Source organism: Equus asinus, chromosome 2, assembly GCF_041296235.1.
Source record: "Equus asinus isolate D_3611 breed Donkey chromosome 2, EquAss-T2T_v2, whole genome shotgun sequence".
In the NCBI taxonomy this organism is placed as follows: domain Eukaryota; kingdom Metazoa; phylum Chordata; class Mammalia; order Perissodactyla; family Equidae; genus Equus; species Equus asinus.
In genome coordinates, this window is record NC_091791.1 from 181,867,522 (window position 1) to 181,885,711 (window position 18,190).

At 36.3% G+C, this 18,190-nt stretch overlaps 1 protein-coding gene and 1 long non-coding RNA gene across 8 annotated transcripts in view; one reads left to right on the top strand and one right to left on the bottom strand.

Annotated features, from left to right (window-relative positions):
- Positions 1-18,190, top strand: part of MIPOL1 (mirror-image polydactyly 1) — a 303,533-nt gene that overhangs the window by 278,336 nt on the left and 7,007 nt on the right. The window lies entirely within an intron of this gene.
- LOC139044557 (uncharacterized) overlaps positions 1-18,190 on the bottom strand; it is a 51,228-nt gene that overhangs the window by 9,370 nt on the left and 23,668 nt on the right. The window lies entirely within an intron of this gene.

The window sequence follows — 18,190 nt, forward strand, 5'->3', positions numbered from 1 at the left end:
TATTAGTTTAGTTATCTATTGCTGTGTAACAAATTACCCCCAAATTTAGTGACTTAAAACAATAATAATAATTTCACAGTTTCTGCAGTCAGGAAATCTCAGTGCACCTTAGCTGGGACCTCTGGTTCTGGGTCTCTCTCAAGATCTGACTAAGAATGTACTTTCCAGATGACTCCCATGATGGTTGTCAGGATTCAGTTCTACCGAGCGGTTAGACTAAGGCCTCAGTTCCTCTCACACTCAAGGCCTCACGGCCTTCTTTGGTTCTTTGCTTTGTGGGCCTCTCCATACAGCATCTCACAACATGGCAGGTAACTTCATTGGAATGAACAAGCAAGAGGGCAAGAAAGTAAGTTAGCAGAATGGAAATCACAGCCTTTTGTCACCTAATCACAGAGGTGACGTCCCATCACTTTTGCCATATTCTGTTCATTAGAAGCAAGTCACTAGGTCCAGTCCACACCACTGGAGGGTGGACTACACAATGGTCTGAGTACCAGGAGGCGGGAATCACTGGGAGCCATGTCAGAAACTGCCTCTCACAAAGTTTTTTAAAAGTTGTTACTTTTATTGGGCCTTAGGTAGCTGAAAATTGGTGGTCTGTAAGACCTTCAGTTAATCATATTGCTTCATGAGCAGTGACACTTGTGGGAAAATGCACAACCACAATCTGACCTTTAGGATACCATCACAATACTCTGAAAATCTACAAGATCCTGTCTAAAGAAACCAAAGGTCATGACAGGGTCAAAACTTCTAAAGAAACCAAAGCCTGAGCCAAAATTAAGTAGCAAGAATCATGCATATTCAGAAACTAATAGATCGTGGACAGGGCAGTTAGCAGGCTCTGGCTGTATTGCTCTCAGTTTGGCCAGCTTCCTACTTAGAAATTTGAATTTTAAAAATCAAAGTGCCGCTAGCTAGTTTAAGAAACAAGGAAGGAGGGCTTCTGTTTTTACCTCTTTCAAATCAAGATGAATACAGAGAATCTGAGTCAAGATTTAAGCCAGCCCTACTAGTAAAAATGAGAAAATAAAATAATGAAAGAGAAAAGTGCTCGGCTGTGGTGAATTAGAAAGGTAATCAATATTACTTGAATTATGCTAAAGTATAACAGTTTTATTGGTACTTCAATTCTGCTGGTTGTTTGTATTGATACTGTTAATGATGATAAGCATAATTTTTTTAAAAACATTCAGTAGCAATGAAAATTAAGAAAAAATATGTTATCAAATCTAAGTATTTAAACACTGAATCTTATTTTAAAAGGACAAAGAATTGTAATAATTAATCTGAAACATTAAAAAACATGTGTTGAAATAATAATAAATGTGATTATTGCCACAAGAGAAATGTCAGTGAATGGACAGCTGTTTAAATATTTTGGTAAAATAAGACTAAAAAGAGCTTTAAATAATGAAAAGATGAAAGTCGAAGGAGAGTAGTGCCTGCCCATATCTAAGTACCTTGAATTATTTTAAGGTACTTAGAAAATTCTCTGAAACTTATTTCTTCTGCTCTCCAATTCAATGATTATTTTAATCAAGTATGTACTATTCACCAAGCATTGAATTAGCCACTGGGAATCACTGGTAGATAAAATTAAAGACAGCAGCACCTGCTGTCGCTGAACTTACAGTCAACAAGGGGTATTGATAAGTAAACAGCAGCCATAATAGGAGAAGTGTGTGCTACTGTGGGAGCTCTCAGGAAGGATGCCTCTCGCAGACTTGGGTCAGTCAACGGAGGTTTCATAGTTGTGAAAAGCATGTGTGTTCCATTAACTCTGTGGGTTATGTTGCTCAGAGTTTTGATTGCCTGTTAGGGTATGCTGGAGAAAAATGATCTAAAAGTTGCAGATTCAACCCCCCCCCATAAGATTTTAAAATGTTGAATACTCTATAGCATATGTACAATATTCGCCTGTTAAGGAAATAACACAGAACCTAATCAGATCCATATCCTCCATTTAAAGCCCTTGGGCTATATGTGTTTCAGAATTTAGAATTTTTCAAATTTTGTAAAGGTAATACGATGTATATTCTCTTTATTACATAACAACTTCATTTACTCTAGAGAAGCACAAATATATGAAAATCTGATCCCCCTAGATCAGGTTTTGCTGCTAGATGAGTTTGCAGCAAACTTATAAAAATACTTTTGGTTTTTCAGAGCTTTCTAAATTTTGAAGCTGTACGTTAGAGGCTTATGAAAATAGCCTCCTTTGCCATAAGAAGGTAATTGGACCTGATAAATTAACAGAGGGATACCCAAAGAAGACTTGACATTATTTTTGTGCCTATTGTATCCGTTGTTGAGACTTAGGGGAAAGATCTCACTCTTTCCTCTGTGATGGTGTGTTGACTATCCCTCATTGATGGAGAGGATCAGTGGGAAAATAGTAGAGAATGTTCCTAATGGCTTCTTTACCATAGTATCTCTGAAAGATTATGACATATCGAAAGTTCTTTATGTTTTAGGGACAGAAGAATCACAAAAGAGTGATATTTTTAAATAGAATTTCTGATAACTTTGTTAAATCTTAGCCTCTCCAAGCTAATATTTCTGTCAAGCCTTTGGTCAGAGTAGCTGTGTATATGCTGCTTTATAATACCAGGTGATGTGGTAACTTAATGGCCTAGGCTGAATTTATTATGAGGTATTTGTCACAAGTGGGAGCTTTTTATCTTTCATCATTTTTCCCCAAACTTTATTCCATTGTTGTTAAAGTTTTTTTCTGGAATCTCATAAGTCAGTTAAGTTTTACGTTTAGTGAGATGCATAACCACCTATTAGGTGGGTTAAGTAAAAAGAAAAAGTCAAAGCCACACATGAAAGATTTTTTTAAAGAGGGATTTGTGGTTTTCTCTGGGTAAGATGCCCCTTTATTACAGGCTTCAGCTAGCTGTTGAGGGATGGGCCACTAAAGGAGAGGAGAAACTATAGAAACAATTAAAATTATTTTAGAGCATCAATTTCTCATCGGAGCCCAAATGTGAGCTGTTTTGGCCTTCTTCTTAAAACCTTTCCTCGCAGTTCTGTGAATATGATTCCTGTTTCAAGCGAAGCATTTTGCCTACTCATGAATAAGAATTTATACTGATGTCCCCACGAAGGGTAAAGCAAATGAGTGTTTCTTGATAGTGCTAAAAAAATTAGCTGATTGTTAATTTCTAGCCAATACAAAACATCGTAAAATTATCATTTGAATCTTCAAAAGTTACTTTATACATATATCTTTTGTAGACAAGAGTGCATGTTCTGTGAGAAAAGAATTTGGATTTGCTTTTTTGGGTTTTTTTTTTTATTTGCTCTTACAAACAATGCTACAAGTAAACAGCCTTCCTTAAAGACATTTTTGTCTAGTTCTTTTAATAGGTCTATAGAATGCATGCTTAGAAACACAAAATTTAAGGTTCAGCAAATGTGTGCCTTTTGAATTCTAAGTATTTCCAAATTGTTCTTTATAATGGGGCCAGCCCCATGGTGTAGTGGTTAGATTGGCATGCTCCACTTCGGTGGCCCGGGTTCGCAGATTCAGATCCTGGGTGTGGACCCACACCACTCATCAGCCATGCTGTGGTGGCAACCCACATACAAAATAGAGGAAGATTGGCACATATGTTAGCTCAAAGCTGATCTTTCTCAAACAAAAAAAGAGGAGGATTGGCAACGGATGTTAGCTCAGGGCAAATCTTACTCAGAAAAAACAAAAGAGGAAATAAATAAAAAGTTATATCAACAACTAAAATCTGTGAGGATGCTTGTTTTCCCAAGCTTCACCACTATTTAGTATTATCAAAGTTTTTAACCTTCCAATCTGAAAGATGAAAAATTCTATCTCACTTTAATATGCCTTACTTTAATAGAAATAAAGTTAAGCAATTTTTTATATTTTTATTTGCAATATAATTTTCTTTTTATGTGAGCTACCTGTTCATGACCTTTTCCCATTTTTGTATTGAACTGGTAATCCATTTTCACTGATTTGTAAGAACTCTTTAGGTAGTGAATAAATTAGCTTTTTATTATATTTACTGTGAACGTTTTTCCCTGTTTAAAATTTTGCTTATGTTGTTTTTTTTTTTTTGACAGAGAAGTTTTTTTTCTTCTACAGTGTCAGGTTTATATGTTAAATTGTGGTGTTTTGTGATAACTAAGGCAACTTGCCTTCTCTTGAATTGCTTGAGGTTTTTTATTATTATTCTAGTTTGTGATTATGTGCCTAGAAAAAGCAGTAGAAGTGTTTATAAACTTGATCTTTGTGTACTTTTTTTCTTTTAAACAAAAGGTTGTTTTTATTAATTAGTAGTCCAGTAGGTAATAGTTTTTAATACCTTAATGCTAATTCAGTTTGGTTTATTTTAGCAAATAAGCTATTTAGTCATAGTTCTTAGTCATAGCCATAAATCTCCTCTTCCAAAGCAAATATCCTGCAAAGATAGAACAAACAGGATGAAAACACAGTGAGAGGTTTGAACTCTTGCTGCTGGATTGGCTGCATCTGGGTGTGGAGATGAAAGGAAAATGCGGTACCTGGGATCACCTTGGCTCTGTAAGGAAGTCTCTCTTTCAATTCAAATGGTTTTTAGAAAATTGTAAATACTTAATTAGCAAAATTGTACGGCCTTGATTTATGATGTTAAAAAACAATGAAGTAAATAGTGAACCATATGTCCCCTTAATTTATTTTTCTGGGAAATTTCTAGCTATTAAGAAGTAAAATTATATAATTGGCGGCCCAGGGTTCGGATCCTGGGCACGGACATGGCACCACTCGTCAGGCCACGTTGAGGCAGCATCCCACATCCCACAACTAGAAGGACCTGCAACTAAGATATACAACTGTGTACGGGGGGGTTTGGGGAGATAAAGCAGAGGAAAAAAAAAAAAAAAAAGATTGGCAACAGTTGTTAGCCCAGGTGCCAATCCCTGAAATAAATAAATAAATAAAATAAAATAAAAAGATTGGCAACAGTTGTTAGCCCAGGTGCCAATCTTTAAAAAAAAAAAAAGTAAAATTATAAAACCCACAGAATATACACGCTGAATATAAATACTTTATAGCCACATGTAACTTTTAAGCTGTCAGCCTCGTGGGATCCCCAAACCTGTGGAAAGTTCAGCAAAAAATAAGTGAGAATGGGAGAGAAAGAAAGAGGTTGCATTTTTGTCTTTTAATGCCCTGTGGTGATTCTAGTAGTTACGTCCGTGTGTTTATCTTTATCAAGAGATATATTAAATAATATTGTTTAGATAGACCAGACATTTTTAAATTACTTTTTAACAACAGCATATATTTTTGCAAATTACAAAAGTGATATACATTAATTTTAGAAAACTTTTAAAAGATCACTAAGCCACTTGGCATTTTTACTGTGTTTTCATAAAGTATATACAATTTTATAACCTGATTCACTTATATATTATGAATAACTTCCTATGTCATTATACAGAATCTTTTACTAAATAATTTAAATGGCTTTAAATCTATTGTATGGTTGTACCATAATTCATTTACCTAATTCTTTATTGTTACTGTTGAGTTATTTTATAATTCTGCTGCAATGAACATACTTGCAGGTAAATATTTGCACATATTTGCATTATTGCAGGGGACTCAAATTCCTGGAAGTGTAATTGTTGAGTTAAAAAGTATTTAGAATTGTTGGGAAAGGTTTTTATTAATTAGAAAAACAATTAGGCTTTTTATAGAGAGACCATTGAAGAACTGCAGATTTTAAATCTCTTCAGGTATATGGAAAAGAGAGAAATATAATGCTGGGTTTTATATAGTGGATAGATAATATTTCATCTTGCCCTTTCATTATAAAATATATTATCATCAATAGTTCTTATGATAAGAATGACCTAAACTGTAAAAGCTGTATATATAAGGTCATATAGTGATAGCTAGAATTTAACTTGGATATACTTTGTATGGTACAAGAACTGAGAAACTTACTATTCAGAATTTCTATACATTGTTAGTACGGCTTTTTTATGGCCTTCAAAGACACTGGCACATAATAGAGCAGAGTGATATGAAGCTGAGCAAGCAGAGCGTGCGTCCCATCGAGGAGCTGCCCTGCAGTCGTTCGGATGGAGCGAGGTTTAGGAGGAGTCAGTAGCTAGCTTTGAGGATGGTAAGTCATCGCTGCTCTCAGTAAGCATGTCACAATAGTGAACCAGCACTTTTGGCAGGTTAATATGAATGACTTAAGACTTTGAGTGTATGTACATAGCATTAGAAGCACACTGCCTATGGAAACTTTTGGCAAAAAGGTAGTAATTATGAGTAAGATGAACTCTTTCAACTTGTTCCTTTACAGCCGGCAATACCTTTTGTCCCAGCCGTTTCACTGTAAGCAGTAACTCAAAAAGTTTCTTGTTAGTCTGACTACGTGCTATATGGAATTAAAAATATTTTCTCTCTTCTTGGAAAAATAAAGGGTTTTAATGAGAAATATGGATCAGAGTAGGGGGAAAAAGCAGAAAATTTGGATTTTATTTTTAGCTCTCTTACTATTATTACGAGATATAGAGAAAGATAACTCACACAAAGATATGTGTCATGTACTTAGCACGCCGTTAAACATAGTGGAGTAAATACAAACTATGCTGTGTGGCTCTTGCCCACAAGAAGTTTAGAGCGTTGGCATTTAGTTGTTTCCAAATACCCCTGCCGTGGACATGCTTGTAGCTAAATGTTTAAAGAGGGCGCAAATTCCTGGAAGGGGAATTGTTGAGTTAAAGAGTATCAGGCATCTTGTATTTGCATATAATGCTAGGCATAGATTAATATATATTTTGCCTGGTTTTTATTATCTTGTAGAATAGAATGCTACTGAATAACCTGTTAATTGTTCAGAGCAGGTAATACAGGAGAAAGGAAGGCCTCAAGGAAATTGAAGTTGGCCCTGGAGAATAGTGGGATACGAATAAGCGGAGAGGAAAGAAGAGAGGGTAGAAGAGGAGAGAAACACATAAATGAAGCAGAGGTGAAAGAGTGAATATAATAATATATGTGGGGATACGGTACAGAGGTCAGCCTGCAGGAGCAGAGGTTCCTGTGGGATGACATCAGATAACTGAGGCTAGGCTGAATTACTGAGAGCTTTTAAGAGTGTGCGAAGGCATGTAGAGTTCATGTGATAGAGAATAAGAAGCCATTGTGGAGTTTTGAAAGCAGTGGAGGTTACTTGATAGAAATAGCATTTTAGGATTATCAGACTCACTCAGCATCATAGAAGATTAATTGAAGCAGGTTGGTGTTGGAGGTAAGGGTACCAGCTAAGAAGCAATCAGAATTATATAGTATAGTAATAGTAGATTACTGGCGTGCTGGTGTGGGCTGATGGCAGTGAGAATGGGAGGAAGGAATTCATATCAGAAACACTATAGAAAAAAACTATGATTTAGTGACTAAAGAGGTGTGAATGGTAAAGAAATAGCTGATATTTTAAGATTTTCTGCTTAAGAGTTAGGAACAACACAGTGCCATTAATAGAATGTCTTTAGTTCAGTGCTAAGAACTAATTTCATTTTCTTTTTGTGTAACTCTAACTTATAAACTTATGAGAAAAAATATTAAGTTGAGTTTGAGAACAGTACTGTCAGATGGCAGATACAAAACTCATCAAAATTGACTTCCAGAAACTGAAGAGCAAAAGAAGGGAAGGGCTTCTAAGGCCTCTTCTCTGCGAATAATAGAAATGCCCAGGGGAGTGTCTTTGGAATGATGTTAATTTAGATTATATAACCCTATTTCCACATAAGTAAACTCTTTCTGTGGAGGTTAGTGCTAAAAGTCAGAATGTCCAGAGTTATTCTGAATGATAAAGATTATTCTTAAGAGCTGTATCTCAAGCCATTCAAAGACAGGCCAGATGTCAAGGCTGTGGTCTGAAATATCATTCCGCAAAAGGCAATGTGGGACTCGTCTCCTCATCCTGCAAACAGCAGAACAATGTTCTGAACCAGGCTGGTGGGTGAATATTTAAAAGTCCAGATATAAGCAGCTGAGAGCAGCATGTAGAAAGGATTTCTAGAATTATTTTGTTCTAAAAGGCATCTGATGAGGACAGGCTATTAGCAAAGGTTTACAGTAATTATTCATTAATATCATCTAGGTTATTTACTCAAAAGAAATATTTCTACCAAATTTAGGGAGAAATTTGGTAGAAACAAAACACACACCAGAAGATGCAAACGCTACCATGTTGCCCAAACCTAAACTAATCTAAGGAAAGATTATAATAAATTACAGTTTTCATGTATCATGCTATATAGAATATTTGAAAGACCTTTAAGATTTTATCAGTTTTACTAGGAGGCAGGTTTGGGGTTCTGCTCTTCACACCGAGGTGGGAATTGCTCTACCAATGAAGATAAAAGAATAATTTTCATTGGCCTTACAAGTTGCTCTCTAGTACTCTGTAAATCAGAATCATTATAAATATTTGAGGCCTTATTATCTTTGCAGCCAAATTTAAGGTACTTTCTAGAATATAAAAATCTATATGTATTGTTAACAGTGCAAATACTGTAACTCTAAAGGCAATCATATGAAAAATCTGTCTCCATGAATAAATTACTCACTGTAAATAAATTTGAACCTAAGTATAATTCGCATTTAAGATCATTGCAGCTCAGCCCCGATGCAATTTACTAAATAGTGTCCTGTCAGCTCCCAAGAGTTGATATATCCCCATGTCACTAACTTAGCACCAATGAGTAATCTAGATACTGAGAATAAAGCCCTTTAATCCTTAATGCCAACACTTTAACACATCAGAGAAAGATGTGTGGTTTAATTTCAAGTCTTCTGTGGTGCTAGAGAAGTATTAACTGTGGAGTGAACGGATGTTAAAGAATGAAAATTACATTTACAAGCGGCCTGTAAAAATCAGAAATCAAAAAGAAATGGAAATCAGAAATGCTCGTCTTTCTGTGAATCCAGATTTCCCCATCTGTAAAACACAAGCAATGTGTATGTTTGGAAAACATACTATTTTTGAGATAGATGAAAATATAAACCTGTTTCTTTCTTTTACATATGTGGTATAGACCTTTATAATTCTGATTAAATAATATATGTTCTATGACTAGTATGGGTCATAAAGTTTTCAGAGAAATCTGCCTTTTCGTGCTTATATTACTTAGCTAAATTTTGATTATTTTAGAAAGGGTAATTTCTCTTATTCATATAAAAAATTTAGGACTCTGTATAAAATAGTAGTCCAGTAACATACAATTTTAAACTGCCAGAACGAAGCAGTGACTACCTAACCGTCCGATAATATCATGAATGAGATTAAACTTCAAACTTCTATTTACTGTATCCTTATCTTAAAGCCAAGGATCAATTCTCCACAGGAAAAAACTTTTAGGAAAATCTAATTGAGCAGTTTTCAAAACAACATTTAAGAAGGAAATACTCATCACTCTTAATTTTTAACAAAAGACACTCTAAAAGTAGTGAAACTGTGTTATTTTAAATAGGACAATGATAAAACCAATTTCAATCTGAAAGAAATAAAGGTCTTCTGTGTACCTTCAGATGTCGCTTAAGCAAATGTTCACATGGCTTGTCCTGCAAGCTGGGGAGCAGGGCAACACACAAAAACCAGAAGAAAAAGAAGAGGAACTTTCCCACTAAACCACATCCTTTGTTAAAGTACCTATTTCGGTTCTTAAGAAATCAAAAGGTTTTGAATAGAATAGTTAAAATGGTTGACCTTGTTATCAATTTGTTTTTTCCAACTTTGTGTCTTGTGTCTGCTTATTTTTGACTCTGATGCTTCTCCCGTAGAAGATGCATAAGTAATTCACATTCATGGCAATTTCATTCCTTTGTAAGCTTAATTTATTTCTCTTGATAAATTATGAACTTAAAAGAAGAACTGAAGATGCTGGTTTTCAGAATCAGTAATTCATTGTTATCACATTAACTAAATTCCTCCTGATACAGAATGGACAACCCTAGCTTAGTTCTCACTTAGGATGAAATTTCATTTAGCATCTTTCCCACCAAGACCTCAAATTCCCTCCATTTAAGTGGAAAAAAAGCCTATTCTTTTCAGATAACTGCTTTATTAATTAACGCGCTTCTGCAAAGGCCCTTGACCAAATAAAATATTGACTAAAAATTTTCACATGGAGTAATTTTCTTTCTTTATTCTTGAAACCTACTTTTAGGAGTCGTCAGGTCATCATCAAAATTTCAATCCAGGGGCCGGCCCCATGGCCGAGTGGTTAAGTGCACACACTCCACTTTGGCAGCCCAGGGTTTCACCAGTTCAGATGCTGAGTGCAGACCTAACGCCACTCATCAAGCCACGCGGAGGCGCCGTGCAACTTAGCAGAACTAGAAGGACCAACAACTAGAATATACAACTATGTACTGGGGGTGCTTATAAGAGAAGAAAATAAAAGAAAGATTGGCAACAGATGTTAGCTCAGGTGCCAATCTTTAAGAAAAAATTCAGTCCATTACTGTAGAATTGAGAATGTACATGAAATTACTCCTTATTCCAAGTGTGTGTATGTGTGATATTTATTCATAAACAAACAAACAATATCCTATTGATTTGTGAGAGCCAGTTCTGCTAGTTATCAAGTATATGGTGATGAACCAAATCCACATGTCCCTGCCCTCATGGAGTCTCATGGGCTTCTTGCTGGTGAGTTTTTTTGGGAATCTTGCATATGATTTGTGAATATCCTCTGGTAGGCGAAGTGAAAGAGCCCAATAAAATTGTCACTTGATCTTAATTCATCTTAGTATCTCAGTCACTTTCTGATGTTAAATTAGGGGCTTAAGCAAAATAACTCCATTACCTTCGGTAACTACTTTCCTAATAGCATCATCCACTGCACTAGTGCTGTGTAGACTAACTGGATCCAGCAGGCTGTCTGGATGTCTAATTTACTAACAAAGTCTTAATTAAAGCCTGAGTAAAATTATACCAAGGTCATTACTTTAAAATTCAAAACTTGAAATAAAATTACCTTAGAGATACTATAAAGAAGGGAGTAGAGCTTTACTCCTTCCCCATGCTCTAATTTGTAAATGGAATGAAACAAAAGAATGCAAAGTTTTACATATTTTGATTTTTATGTATCTAACTTTTATTTTTATTAGTCATCTAAATTGATACTTGTGATATTGTGGTTGACTGATGAGCCTCATTTTAGCAAATGTTAGTCTAACATTTTTTAGGTTATCTAAATGTTAGCTAAAAAATATAAACAACTTTTCAGTGCCTTGTCTACCGTAAGTATTAGTGACCTGGAATAAGGGATGTCATATATCTAATCTAGGCAAAATTGAATATACATGTGTTAAATTTGTTCTATGTTCTATCTAATCTCAAAGCTAAAGTCAACTTTATTGCTTAATTTCTGAATGAATGAACGATAATACTTTATATAATGACATATTTGAGGAGCTAATCTATCTATATTATTTCTTTGTATCCCTTATTCTAGTAACTTAAACTATCTTTTTGTACAGCAAAATGATTTTGGGGAAAGGATTGAATTAGATTTGATTAACTTGAAAGTTATAGTAGAAATCAACAAACTAATTAGTAAATGAATAGTAATGATGCTTTAAAACTAAATATTGTTGACTGCATGTACCCAATTTTTTGTTTTCTTCTTTTTTTGAATAAATGTAGATCCAGCCAAAAATACCAGCTGACAGTTAATAGGGACAACCTTATTTGTGGACAGAGATGATAGTCAGAGCCCTGGTGTCATTTAAGAGAGAATGCATTTCCCAAAATATATCCTTTTGATACCTATCAGTTGCTACTGAAATTCCTCCATCAGAGAGTCACAGATTTGGGTTAAAGCTTTGTTTTATAATGAATTGCAGATTTACTTGGTAGCTTTTTTTTTCATTCACATAACATTATTATCAAAAAGCATTATAACTATTTTTTAAGGCTAGTGTTAAGAGTCAGTGGGAGGAGAATATGAGGGGACTAGATTCTTGATGGGAAGTGAGAGAAGTGCCATTGGATACATTTCTGCTCAGCGTTAGTTTTTATTTTTTGTTTTTTCCTCTCTCTCTAGATATCTCTATCACTGTTGGAATTCCTTTTTAGTAATTATCATTACCAAACTATTTTAGGCATAGTTCTTTGAAAAATACAAACTTTTCCACTTTCACAGTTCTGCCCCGTGACTGCCCCAAACAAAACATATGTTACTGGGACCATGTCATATGAGGTGTAGGGGAGATGTGGCCTGAAATCGTTTCAAGATTTTTGTAAGTTTTATTTCCTGAGTATCATCTAGTGTTTGGGATGGTGGGAGTTGTGAGAACTTGGTATACTTAATTTACGGTATTGATTTGAAAGCTATTATTTTTAGGTCAAAAACACAAGCAACACTTTTCCTGAAGGTAGGCTTTTTACTGAATGTATTTAAGTGAAACTTAGGCATGTAGTGTGCTTCAGCCTACGTGGGCTGTAAGCACCAACATTTCAGTACTGATGGAAATTCTCATAACAGTCATAAAATATTGGCGAGAACTGAACACAGTGGATCAAGTAGGTAGTAAGAGAGCCTTTTACATGTATTCTTTGGGTTCTGCTTAATCTCAAAGATCTTGATATGAGGACTAACAGGGAGATGAATGCTTGATTCTAATTGTTATAGTTTATCCACGTAAGCTGTCAATGACATATTAACTAGGTTAAGATTTTTAACATAATCTTTTGTCAAGGAAAACATTTTTAAAAATTTCCCTAGCCATTTGCATTGATAATATTTTCTAAGAAATAGACAAATATCTTTAAAATCTGTTCTATAGTAAAAATCTTAAAGTTGGTGTTCATCTATAGTTCCTATTTATTATCTACTTATAATGAAATATTTGCGGTGTCCTTTTCAAAATATATAAATTTATATAGTAAAAACTCATATATCCCCTTTTTCCTTCAGTGAATTCGCCTCATCATAATTGCTTTGGCTTCCTACATTCCTGCTCATATCAATTTTTTCCTCATTTTCTCTTGTATAAAATCCAATTGAAATCTTATTTTAACTAGTATTGTTATAATGTCCAATTCTAGATAAATAAAGTATGCCCATGTCCGAATCAACCACAATTTATTATTAATACTGAACTTGCTAACAAGAATTACAGAAATGTTTTAGGCTTAAAATTTTATAAAAACAAGATCTATTTGTAAGTCCCTATCCATTCAATAGTGAGCCTGTCCAACAAAAAAAAAAGACGTCTTTTTTGGTAAGACAAAATGTATGATGCCATCATAGTATTGTTAGGTTGAAAATATTTTGGAATTTATTATTTTATTTTGATAAAGAGTAACTCATCGACTTCTTGGTGAAGTTTTTCATTAAATAAATCTTGAATGTTGAAACACAGACGAACCATTAAAATTAAATTTAAAAATAGAGTGCTGTGTTCTGTGACCCATACTAGACATGATATCAACTTCAGCCAGCAATGCACCGTGTTTGCCAAGTATCATCACAGCCTAGAAATTCTTGTTTCCATGCCACAGATCTTCAGATTAGACCTTCGTAGATCTGTAAACACCCAGATTGAGCCCTTTGGGTACTCTAATTGAGACAGTCAACGGTGCTTTTAGAGGGCGCCCACAGTCAGTTCAGTTACCGTAGTTCACATCCCAGTCACTCACTGATCTACCCACTAAGGACTAAGTATGCTCCGGCAGCCAGGCTGATACTAGTTACCGTATTTGGGGCCTTGCAGGTCTAGCTGCATCTCAGGAATTAACCTCTGTAACTGGTAAGGAAGGAGGAAGGACTCTAATATATCTTGATTTCAACAGTCATTTGACAGACTATCTCAAAATGTCTTTGTGGACAAGATCAAGAAATGATTGCACAGTTCCGAGAATTCAGAGCTAATTGAATAGGAATACATGTTATGACCTTGTAGGATTGTCTCTGAGAGTTTGTCTCAGTAGTTTAGCCTTGGTTCTTTCTGTTCAACATCTTTAAGTAACTAAGTTAAAAACAAAAGGTAGGCTTATAATAAGTACATGAAATGATAGACAAATGCAGGAATGCCACAAGATACTAATTGCTGGAAAAATGGACTAAATTTACTAAGATGAAATCTGACATAGATAAAGATAAAGTCTTGCATTTAGAATCAATGTTGTGGAATAAAAAATGGCCACAAATTTTTTGCAGCCTCCTGTCAAAAGGTAGAATCTGTCCTCCCACCCTTTGAATCCAGGCTGGCCTGTGACCCCCTTTGACCAGTAAGGTAAACCAAGTAATGTTGTTCAACTTCTGGACAAGGCCTCAAGAGTATTGCCAGTGTTACCCTCCTGCTAACTTGTGTTCACCGTGTGCATAAGTCTGCACTGGCCTACTTGAGAATGAGAAACTCAAAGAGAGGATCCTAGCCATAAGTCAGCACCAACTGGCAGGTGTATGACCACCCAACCCCAGCTGACTGCAGTTGCATGAGTGATTGCAGGCAAGGCCAGCAGAAGAGCTGCCCAGCTGCGCCACACCCAAAATTGATGTGATTAAATATAGTAGGTAGTTTCCAGGCACTAAGCGTTGGGTGGTTTATTATGCAGGGATAAATAAGTGATACAGCAATATTAATTGTATATGTCAAAAATAGGAGAGACTTAGATTAGCTTGGTGGCAAAGCAGGCTATAGAGTATTAGTGGGTAGACTCATTTGCCCCAAAGCTCAGTGGAAGCCAGGGGGGAAACATGGCAGCATTGAAACAGGTAACTGTCCACATCAAGGGAGATTCCAGTCCCGCTTTCCTTTATAACGACTAGACTGCATTACTATACAACGTTCAATATTTTTAAAGACACTAGACTTGCTGGAGAGCAACGAGTATTGGTGAGCAATCTGTTATCTTTAATGTGTAAAGCCATTTAAAGGTTGGAAGTGTTAGCCTAGGAAAAAGTAAAACAGTAAAGATATGACAGCTTTCTTAACATTTTGACAACACCTCATGTAGGAAAGCAAGTAGGATAGTGATTTAAAGGGTAGTCTAGGCAGATGAGTGGAAGATCCAAGGAGGCAGATTTCCTGTTAAAATAAGGCATAATTTTTGACCATGCAATTATTATTCATTTCCCCATTCTTACTGCTTTCTAGACTTTTCAACCCACTCTCCCATCTGTATCTACCTTCACCTTTTCACTTACAAACTCTCCATTCTGTTTCAAATATAAAGTCTTTCTTCTTTTCTGTTCTCAGCTTCATTTTTTTCTCATTTGATATTCCCATATTTATTACATGCACTTTTGTGAGAATATCTGTGTGAGTTCATATTTATATGGCCATGTCTCTATATAGTCATAAATATGTGTGTATATGTACATTTTTATATGCATCTGTACGTATCTTAGTCTGCATCTTTCATTTACATATTGTGGCTAAAACTGAGCAAGAACTCATTAGTTACAATTTATGCATGGGAGGGTGGGTACACTCCATCAGTTATCTATCCTCTTCCTTATACCTCTGTTCTTCTTCCCCATCTTTCCCTCTTTCCCATTATTCCTCTCATCTCAGCTCTTTTCAGTCTGCCTTGTGGAACCTTCTTTCCATTGTTACTACCTTGCATCTATCCACAACGTCTGTACTGAATGTTTCACGCATATGTTCTACCTGAAGCTTGAATTTATCAAGGACACTTTTTCCTAGTAGCCCCCGGGACACTAGTCTGTTTTGTATACCCTATATACTAGGAAGGAGAGTTCTTCTGGTTCCTCTTTGCTACTTTCATACTTTTTGCATCCCTGTAAAAACCCCTCCTCCTTTGAGGTTTACGCCATCCAGCTTTATCACTCTCTGTCTCTCCTCTTCTGTGCTGTCTGCCGGTCTCCTGATCAGTGCCATTCCTTAATGTGAGTTTCAGGCACCTGGTTCAGTGTCTTCCTCTCTACCCCACCTTCTGCATTCATGCTAAGAAACTTCAATATCAGCGTCAAAAATCTGTCGTATTCTTTTGTCTCCTGAATGCTGATGAGTTTTACCTCTTATTCATTTCAGCTACAATGGATGTTGTCGTCACTCAGAACTTTTCTAAATCTGAAATCCAAGATCAAAGTTGCCTCCCTGACAATAACAATAGGCTTATTCCAGCTACTCTTGCTTTTTAGCCTCAACACAAATCAAGACATGCTGTCCCTTTCTCCCTCCCTTTTTCCTTGAACTAACAGCATAGACTTGCTTTTTTTTCTACCCAGTCTGAATTCTTTGTTTAATCACTTTCTCCCGAAGACACAATCTCCTTATACCCTTGTCTTTCTCTATAAATCATAAACTCTCAATTACTACTATAGTTTGCCCTCCCCATACCTACTCCCAAAGTATAGAGCTGATGAGGAGGGAAAAAAAAGGTCGTAATGCTGTGATGGTCAATGTCTCCTGCAAATTTGTAGTCTCTAGCTATAGCTGGGTCATCTGTCCCACCTAACATTCTTTTTACGTGTCCCAGGTCACCTCCCTTTCTTGTCCTATAAAACCTTCACCCTTCTCTAGCCTTTCTCTTTACCTTGTGCTTTCAGCAGAGAACTTTGCCTCCTACTCTGTGGGGAAAATTGAATCTAGCAGGCATGAGTTCTGTCAGTTAACATCCTCCACACCTACAAAATTATCCGCAACTGTGTTCTCCCACCTCTTTCCCTTTAATCTCCAAGGAAAAGTTGTCCAGTTGTATTTTTAATAATACTTCAAGTCGTGCTTATGATCCCATCCTCTGAGACTCTGCTTATGAAGATATCTTTTCCTCCCTTATACTTTGGTGTCTTCCTATAGTCTTCTCTCTCATAGTCCATAAACATGTTCACCTGCCGTCCACATCTTTAAAAACTTCCTCAGCCATACAGCCCCCATAACTGCAATTCTCTTTTCCTTCGAGCCAAGCTCCTATAAAACAGCCTATACTTAGTCTTCACTTTTTCACATTCCGTTCAGGCTTCATCCTACTTCCATCATGCCTTTAAAACTGAACTGAAACGATTGTCATTTCCTAATTGCCAAGTCAAATGGGCACTTTTCACTTTGATCTTGTTAAATTCTTAACCTTGTAGATCACTCCTTGAAATTCTCTTCTCTGGATTCTGTGACAGCACCTACCCTTGATCCATTTTTTACTTCCCTGACTATTTTCTCAAATTCTTTTACCAATCCCTTTATTTTTTTTCAGCATCTTTTTTTTTAAAGATTGGCACCTGAGCTAACATCTGTTGCCAATCTTCTTTTTTTCTTCTTCTTCTTCTCCCCAAAGCCCCCCAGTACGTAGTTATATATTTTAGTTGTCGGTCCTTCTAGTTGTGGCATGTAGGACGCCTCCTCAGCATGGCCTGATGAGCGGTGCCATGTCTGCATCCAGGATCCAAACCTGCAAAACCCTGGGCCGCCAAAGCGGAGCGGGCGAACTTAACCACTTGGCCATGGGGCTGGCCCCTGCCAATCTTCTTTTTTTTTCCTCCAATCCCTTTACTTTAAATATTTGTTTTCATTTTGGTTCTATCCTCTTTCCATTCCTCTTCTCCTTTTTTTATTTCCCTCTCTAAGCATTTCCATCCACCCACATGCCTTCAATTGCAACCTAGAGCAAGACCTCCTCATGGCCCACCTCTCCAGCCTCATTTCCTGATGTTCTCCACCTCCTACTTTATGATCCTGAGAAACCACACTACTGCTGAGACTTGATGCCCGTCATGCCTTCCATACCTCTGTGCCCTCACACATACTGTTTCTTCCGCCTCAAATGCCCTTCTTCCCCTCTCCATTCCCACCCTCTTGAAGTGACCATTTCCTTCTTATCCTTCAGTACGTAACTCAGGCATCACCAGGAGGCCTTTCCAGGCCCTTCCTCTCCTTGCCCGCCCAAGCCACATTCTGTTTAATACCTGTGCTTATCCTTTTTTTACAGCATTTTACCAACAACTTATTGAAATTATCCGTATAAAGACCTACTTTCCCACTTTCTTGCTTCTTATGAGCAGGGATCACATCCTGTTCTTTGAATAATCAGTGCCTAGAACAATATCTAGTACATAGGAATTAGCGAACAAATGCTTATCGACTGAACTGAAATCTATATCACAAACCTAGAATTCTCTCTTTAACACAAACTCTTATATCCAACTGTCTACTTTAACGTCCCCACTTATATGTCCCACACACACC